Here is a 9132-nt window from a genome sequence, read left to right as displayed (position 1 = left end):
AAATACTCTGATACTAAAAGCATATAAAATCATTCATACACCTGTCCAAATTAGACTTTAATAATTTCAACTCAACTATTTCTGTCTCTGATAGATGATGAAACAAGCCTGTCGCAAAAATTAAGACTGTAAACAGAGTATTGAGACGTAAACATTGATTGTTTGAAAATTCATAGGACAGATCAGCAGTGTGTGTTATTTTGCTTCACTGTAAAATAAAGAATTGCTAGTAATTTGCTGCAATTATGTACTAATATAGGCATGTGTAAAATAACAATTGTCAAAACATTAATTAATTCAGTAACTCTAATCCCCCTTCTATACTTGCTGAGTTGTGACTCACTTGGAAGTCACTGAAGGGGACAGAAAACCTTGAGTTTCAAAAGGGAGTAAGACTCTGTGTTTATGTGAAAGAAGAGCAAAGTAGTTCCTGGAAAAGGCTGAGTTGATTTTCTAAATCTTGTGTTGATAAACTGAATCACCTTTCTTTAAAAACACTCTGATTCAGCACTGAGTTAGATCCTTGTTTCCCCCAAAGGAATGCCATTACATTTAAACTTTGGTAGCATTGTTTTAGGCTATTTCCTTAATTTGGGCAAAAGAAAGACTGCTGAAACACATTAGACAGAAATTTTTGCTCCTGCTTGCCACTTGGCACATAATCAAACCCCCCCCCCTCTGAGCAGGAGCATGAGTCATTCCAAGATGTTCAGGATGTTTGGAGACCATGTAGAAAACATACCTGTTTCTTAACTCACACTTCAACTCTTACTTGACATACATTATTAACCACTGATAGTATTCTGTCTCATTGGCTTAGCTTAACTGATGTTCCTTATGAAACTTAAACCCATTACACCTTTTGATAGTTTTTCGCTTCTCAAGTTTTTCTAAAGCTTCTGACAGTTTTCTCCCAATATATCATCATCATCATCATCATCAGTAGTAGTAATAGTATGAACTACATTAAAACAAGACCTGTCAAGGGCAGCGGAAAAAAACAAACCCTAACAAACCCCCAACACAATAATAAAATCAAATAAAATGGTACAAAATTTCAAAACCAATCATAAAAAAATTAAATATACTTCTACTCATGTTAAGCACACATGTACAATGCATTAAAAGATGTTTCATCATATCATATACAGTTACGTGAAGTTATACAGGCCCTTCCACTTTCTTAGAAGTGGAACCTCATTCCAGGCAAAGGCTCTCTTTCCAAAAATTCATGTTTCACTCTCGGGGCAGCAAGAAGATACAAATCTTTACAGCTCAGTCCCTGAGGATTAAGTCGCCTTGTGATAAAATCAGTCAGATGGGTAGGAAAGAGACCAAGTTTCATTTGTAAACTAAGAGCAGCTAAGGTAAATGTCTACAAACTGACAGATAAGGAAGAACATTAAACAATGGTGGATATGATGTCCAGAAATAGCAACTTTCTGATCTGGTTGAATTGTCTCTGTAACTGCGCCTTGAGATAACATGTGTTATGAACTGGTGGTATATAAATAAACTGAATTGAAAATAAATTTAATTGTGTACGCTGATCATCCTTGAGTTGTTCCTTCAGTTTCAACAGAGTCTACCAGGTTAGGTTAATTTAGTTAGATAGACATATTCGTATTTACTACAGTAATGCGTAATGATGTAATACAGATAACTACATACATTTGTGGTGCTTGGATAATTGGTTTCAAACCAAGTGGAATTACTGCAAATTTGCATTTCCTTTTTTTTTTTAATTTTTTTTTTTTTTTTTTTTTTTTTTATTTGCTTGAAAACAAAATTTGAGTTCAATGGAAACATAGCTTTAGGGAAAGTATTGTCATGGGAAGTAGTATTTTACCCTTAAAATAGGATAAGTAGATATGCACTTGAATTAAGTTGATTTTTCAGTCGTACATTTTACATTTCAGTCGTACATTTTAGGTTTAATGTTTGGAGGAAACTAGGTACTGCTCATCTCCAGGTCAATAACATCCCTACAGTGAAGCATGGTGATGGCAGCAGCATCATGCTGGCAGACTATTAAGTATCGAGAGAAAGATAAAGACATCAATATACTGTAGAGACATCGTAGATGAAACCCTGCTCTTAAGTTTTCTTGGCCTCAGACTGGGGCAATAAACCAAAGCACAGTCACATTCGCATAGGAGTAGCTTCAGAGCCACACTGTTAATGTCTTGGAGAGGCAAAGCCAGAGTCCAGACTGAAATCACATTGAACATCACTGAAGAAATCTGAAAATGGCTGTGAAGAGATATCTAACATCCAACATGATGGAGCCTGAGATGTTCTGAAAACAAAACAAAAAAACACCAAATTGTTAATGATAGGTGTGCTAAGCTTATTCTCAAAAAGAAATTGATATTGTCCATAGGGACAGGGAGGGGTGAAGAGATGGGGCTGCTCCTGGTGGATCATCTGTTTACATGATGGAGGAAAAAGGACAGTTATTTAATGTAAATATCTTGCTAAATATTTACTGGTGTTTGACTGATGTTAACCCTCTGAGTACTATGGTATTTTTCTATTATGTTTGTAAAGGTAAATTCTCAGCTCTGTGAGCCTTCTGGCTTAGTTGCTTGACCTCTGTTGTTTACAGACACACAATAGGCTCATTAAATGCTGGGTTAACCCGGGTTTAAGTATTCTTAAAAAATAAAAGGATTTTTTTGCAGCTGCATTCATCACTTATGGATGTATTTTCCTCACTGCTGCTTATTTTCACATTTTTGGGCACTGACCAGAGTGTCCCAGATGCTGCAGCCCCTTGAAAAGAGGCAGTAATCCAAAGACAGTCAGCCAAGTAGATTAGAACAGGGACAGACAGGCTCAGAGGTCCAGGAATCTGAAGCCAGGTCAGGCAAACAGATCAGAACAGGAACAGACAGGCTCAGAGGTCCAAGAATCTGAAGCCAGGTCAGGCAAACAGATCAGAACAGGAACAAGCAGGCTCAGTCATTGAGAAGAGGACCAGAAACAAAGTAACACTAAGGTAACACTGGCCTACGCTCCCCACTGGCTCAAGAGAAATAATCTGGCCCTTATGACTTTTAGCAGGCTGCTTAAATAGAGCCAGGAGCAGGTGGATAATGACAGAAATACTGTTATTTCTTCAAATTCATGTGTCAGCACAAAGTCCAAAATATGACGATGAGTGGGACTACTCACATTTTGAATACAAGTCAGTTGAGTCTAAGATAGCATTAAAGAGTACATTTAAGCTATCACCTTCAATGTCAACATGGATGTTAAAATCCCCCACTATGACCTTGTCAGTATTTAATATGCAATCAGCTAAGGACTCTGAAAACTCATCTAAAATTTCAGAGTAAGGACCTGGTGGACGAGGGTTTGTTGCTTTGTAATTTGCATGAGGGAGCCTAATGGTTAAATGTTAAAAAAAAAATGCAATTATTAACTGACTTTGGAGCAAGTCAGTAGGTCAGACTGAATGATTGTTGCTACTCCTCCTCTTCACCCAGAATATCTGGGTAGGTGAAAATTTCAATAACTAGAGGGAGTTGCTTCATAAACGCTCACATAATCCTCTTGGTGCAGCCAAGTTTCTGCAAGGCAACATAAATCAATTTAAAGCTTTCAAGCTATGTTTTAGTTAAGTGGTTCTGGAGAGTGACAGAAATCTCACACACCATTAAAGTGGGTGTGCCGTTTATTTTTTTATTATGCACTTTTAACCTTATAACTCTTTGTCATCTTTCAACTTTAAAACCCAGAAGTGAAACAATAAACTAAGATATTTTCATCATTGATTACAACATCACATCACTGAAGCAATTAGGATTGTGACAAAGATTTGCTGATTTTGATAGCACAGCTCTCAGAATATGAGAGCTGTTTTACAGAACACTGTTTTGCTGTTTTACAGCACATTGTGGAGACATGAATAGAAACATAGAGGAACACACTCACAGAGCTAATCCCTCTTTTGCTCTGATCTGCTGAGCAACAGGAATCTCGGGCTCTCGTTTGCCATGTGGTTTTTTTGTTTTGTTGTTGCGAGCCTCAGCATCCCATGCAGCAGACTCATGGCGTCTAACAATTCTCCTGCTGCACAGACAAGCTGGTAATGAGCAATTCAGGACAAAAAAATACTTTTCTTTGTGTTTGGGGGGAATGATGTTACTCAATTTCTGGCCAGTCATGTTTTTGCAGTAGTGGTTTGCAGATTACAATATCAGCAGTGGGCACAGTTTTTCCTCCCTAGTCTGCACTCTGCAAGAATTCACATGAAGTTGTGCTTTGGTTCCATTTCTTTCTTTATAAGGCATTTATATAAAACATTAGATAACACCAATAAACCCTACTTGTTCTGTGAGTTAAACAAATTAAAACTGTATGTTGGCATGAGAATTTGAGACAGACTTTGGGCGGAGTGTAACAACTGACAGATGAGGAAAGTTTACAGCACTTTGTTTAATTCTGCAGTATAGTAGTTTATAATGTACAAGATGTGATAGCCTGAAAATGCTAGAGAGAAATCCGGCTATGAAAACCCCAAAATATTATAAAATAATAAGATAACGCTTAAGTAGAATGAGATAAATAATCTTTTGGTGCTATAAAGATCAAAGCACAGCGAAGCAGCTTTAACAAGAGAATATCTGTGGTTTGCTATTGAGCTAAGAGGAATGTTATTTTCATTTTTCCTCTCAGTGAAGCCAACCGCTAAGAATCTTCAATTCCTCTCTTAGCCTACATGACAACTTTCCGAACATGAAACAATACAGAGATTGAGGCATGTGTTCTCTTTTAATAAGGAAAAAAAGGGAAAATGCTTTATAAGTGAACGTGGTTCACCACAGAAACAGACATGCAGACTGGCATCATTTAATGTACATTCTGTTGTTTGGACTGTAAGCATAAGACAACAGAGCTTTTTCCACCTCTCTTTTAGCAACCTCAACATGAGTGTGAGGTCCATTTCTCAGCATATGTGGAATCATTTTTGAATTTTTTGTCTGAGCTGTAACATTGTTTATCAAGTCATTTCTATGCAGTGTGGGTGTAGCAGCACTATTTGAATGTGATTTCTTGTGTTGTTTCTCAAAATGGACCAGTTATACCACAAACATGGCTAGAAATGTTTGAAATTATTGTGAATTCCTCTTTACTGCAATTAACAGAACAGGTAAAAGCCTCCCATCAAATAATTACTGCATGGATGTATGGCGGTTTATCTGGCTGAATCGCTTTTTATTGCTTAAACAGCAACTTTGGAAGACACAAGCTGTGGCAGTGGAGTAGATATGAATCTGTTTCAGATGGAGCAAGAAAAATATCAAAAACTACTTAACTCAGGATAAGGACTATCCAGTGGTTTATTTACAAGTGAATGGAGAGGGGATCATGATCTTTGCTAAAGCAATGTCAAAAAAACTAAAGCAAAAATTTTAAACTTTACTCATCAGCATTTCAAAAAGAACACAAACAGAACTCAAAGATATTGTATGTTTAATAAGAGAATATCCACACTTTATATAAAGTATATCAGAAAACTCTGTTTTGTATTTTAAGGAGAGGGTGTTGCAGCTTCTTAAATGGAATAAATGGGAGTAAAATAATTGCTAGCCTTAAAAAAAGCAACTAATCATTGAGGCCAACCAGAGAAAAGGAGCTAAAGTATGGAATATAAAGTTTGAATTCTTAAGCAAGAAGCTCTTGTGAGTCTCTAATTACCCTCTTCTAAAGTTATGTGCATGTCGGAGTAATTTTATAGGTACCAAGTAATCTGCCTATCATTCAGTTTAATTCAGTTTATTTATATTGCGCCTTTTCACAACACATGTCATCTCAAGGCACTTTATAATTCAACCAGATCATACAGTCAAATTGATTCAAAGCTCAAAAACTATCATCATGCTTTTACCTATAGAACAAGCCTCTGGATGTAATACAATGATCTAAAGTTGCTGTAGTTGGTCAGGAGGACCAAGTTATTCCATCAGTGATATTTTTCTTATTTGTTAATGATATTTTACCTGATGACAAGGGCATATTTCCTGATAACATTGCAATGAGCGCTCAACTTCTGCCTGTGAGAGTGAGGACTTCTACTGACCTGTCCAGTTGACATAAAAAAAAAAAATCTTCTTATAGACTTTAGCTTAGCCCCTTATGGAGACACTTTCGCTGATTTGGATCCGTACTGCAATACTGAAAAAAGTTGGTGATTGTTCAGCTGTGACCTTTAGCAGTGGCGTGTATACTAACTAGTGGTTCAGCCTATAAACACAACTTGAGACATCTGATGAAAACCTCAGCTTCCTCTTAAAAAACATCACTTCAGACCTCAATGTTGGTGCTAACATCTTTCACTGCGTATAAAAAGACCCTTTAATAAAGGGTGAAAAGAAGTAAATGTCCTTGAAATCATAAAAAAGATAGTAAGTGGCAGTAAATGGCTAAATTATTGAACTGAATACAAAGTTAGTTTGACAAAACTATTGGTTGTGCATTCTTACACTACTGGGTCATTGCAGCTTTTAATTTTTTTTATACTTTTAACCCTAACTTAGATGCTTATTTGAACAGGAACACAGGAACATCGTCCTGGTTGGATATTTGGCACAAAACTATTTCTGATGCATGTTTTGGGTCCTTGTCCTGGAGTCACTGCAGGTATGCTCGGTGTGAGGGATTGCTAATTGCTGAAGAGTCAACAACACAATGCAAATATCATCCTGATGTGTACACACCTCTACACAGACAACCCAAGTACCCCATAAAATATGTGTTTTTACAGTCATGGTCAAATAATTCAGGTTATTATCATACAATGTCAATGAACATCTTTTAAGGAGGTAAATAGAAAACAGTATCGGCTCTTGTATACCACTGGTAGTGTTTTATTTTGGGACTGTTTTGTCACTAAGGCCTTGTGTCTTGGTTTCTCAATGGAAATGAAAGGCAAACATGAAGCAAAAAATGGAGCTGTTGTCTGTGGTTGAGAAAAAGAGACTCTGTTAGAGACGTTCTTAAATCACCTTTGAGAGAGGCTAAAAAGATGTTCCGACTTGCCCAAATGAGTAGCTGCAGCAAACATTAAGATCCTTGAAGGCCCCCAACCTCTGACTCTATTGAAAATAATGCGGAATGCACTTAAAAGCTAGTCATGCCAGAAACCAACCCATTTCTTAGAACCAAAGAGGTAAAAGCCTAATAAGAATTGTTCCTTATCAGTGTTGATGTATGCAAAAACTATGTGATTTCTTTGCAGCTTCAATGAGGAAGTTTTGATTTCTGTGTATTCGATTCTTGGTATGTTATTCCCCCAACATTAAACTACTGTGAGTTACATCAAATATTTCTTTTGCAGAATACATGATTTTAAAACTCTTTTCAGTTTGAACCACTTCATCAGAGGAAGAAAAAAAAAAAACAAAAAACAAAAACAAACACACACACACACACACACACACACTCCGTCTTCACGTTTTTTAACTGGAAAAAAGTAGGAGTACCCCGAGACAACCCACACATGTTGAGGGAGAACAGAGGATGGGAATCTGACACTCTACTCTGTTGGTGCAATTCAACAGAACTGAATATTTTCTGTGTAAACTCTTTAAACCTAAAGGACATACAGTATAACAAGAGGAGGAACGGCCAAATTGATATTTTGTTTTGTGCAAATTAAATCATTATTTCAAATCCGCTCTTTTTACTTACTTAGATCACCTTTATCATATATTATATATGACAGAAGAAATCGTCAAGGAAAGCAAATAATTAAAGGCCAGAGTTCTCCATCAGTTAGACCAACATGCCATTGCTGTCAAATCTGTTGTGAGCAAGGAATGATGAAATATTTATCAAGGCTGAACATACTTATGATTGTGATGGACCATTTTCCCCCATTTATAAACATATTTGTTGTCCACATAAAAAAAATGAAGTTGTTAAAGTCTTTGATTGTAATATGAGGGCCCAGGGTTCTAACCCTGGTTGTGTCAGAAAGGGTATTTACTCTAGTAATCTTGTGCAACAGCTGAAATGACACAAAGAATTTGTGGTTAACATAGAAACATATTTATGTGCTGTATAACTTCCTTGCCTGATCCAGATATTAGTTATTTCCTTTTTATTGATCCAGCTGGTTAAAGATAAGAAATACTTTTAAAAGTTCAATCTTAATTGTTGATTTATGGTTACTGATAGTATAAATTAAATGTACTTTTTCATTTTTTAAATCTCGATATGCCCCCAATAGATTGAGGCCCTTAGAAGCAATAAATGACTTTCTGACCACATACTGTAAGCTGAAAGATCTCAAAACACCATGCAATATAAAACAGACGGAAAAAAACAAAGCCATGAGAAACATACATTAGAAACAAGGTCACTAACTTCTCTCAGTCTGCAACGTTTTCCAACAGACTTGAAGAATGAAAGAAGGATAACAATCAAAAACACATCCAGGGTAACCATCTTTCTATCTAGGCAAAATATAATCTTACTAAACATTATGAATGAAGCTTGTGCCTTTATGACAATTTACCAGCAGGGGGCGTTGTTAACCCAGAACACCTTGCAAGTCTGGAAACATGTTCTCTCCAGTAATGTATTTGGATATACCGTACAAAGATTGTGCTTACAAAGATGGTCTTTTTTTTTTTATGAAATACGTTTACCCATATGAATAACAATTTATATAAAAGACAATGAGGTGATGTGTGTATTCATAATCTCTTGATTTTATTATTGTTAGAATTATCTTGACATTTTTTATGCCAAATAAGAACAAACATCCTCTTCGTATACTACATTCTTATTATGGCTATGAAGTTTTCCCATCTTAAATTATTTATTTGAACCTTTTTTTAGGTTGGAATAAATACATAAAAGAGAACTGAAGTTTTAAACATATGTTTGAATTAAAAGTTATTTGTCACCAAATCCAGACCATTTTGTGTGGTTTGATTACAATGTTGTGAACAGGACGCCAGCTAGGTTACTGACTCCTTGTTGCTGTTTTAACCATAAACATTATGAAAGTAGTCTTGCATCTCTAGGAGCTCTTGATATGTTTCAGCATGCTCTGTGAAAGCAGCAAGGCCGAACTTAAGGCACAAACAGAGAGAGAAAAATGTGTTTGTGCTAAGT

The sequence above is a fragment of the Cyprinodon tularosa genome, unplaced genomic scaffold, assembly GCF_016077235.1.
Source record: "Cyprinodon tularosa strain WSP-4 unplaced genomic scaffold, ASM1607723v1 ctg130, whole genome shotgun sequence".
Taxonomy (NCBI): domain Eukaryota; kingdom Metazoa; phylum Chordata; class Actinopteri; order Cyprinodontiformes; family Cyprinodontidae; genus Cyprinodon; species Cyprinodon tularosa.
The sequence above is the reverse complement of the archived record's forward strand: the minus strand, read 5'-3'. Positions refer to the sequence as shown.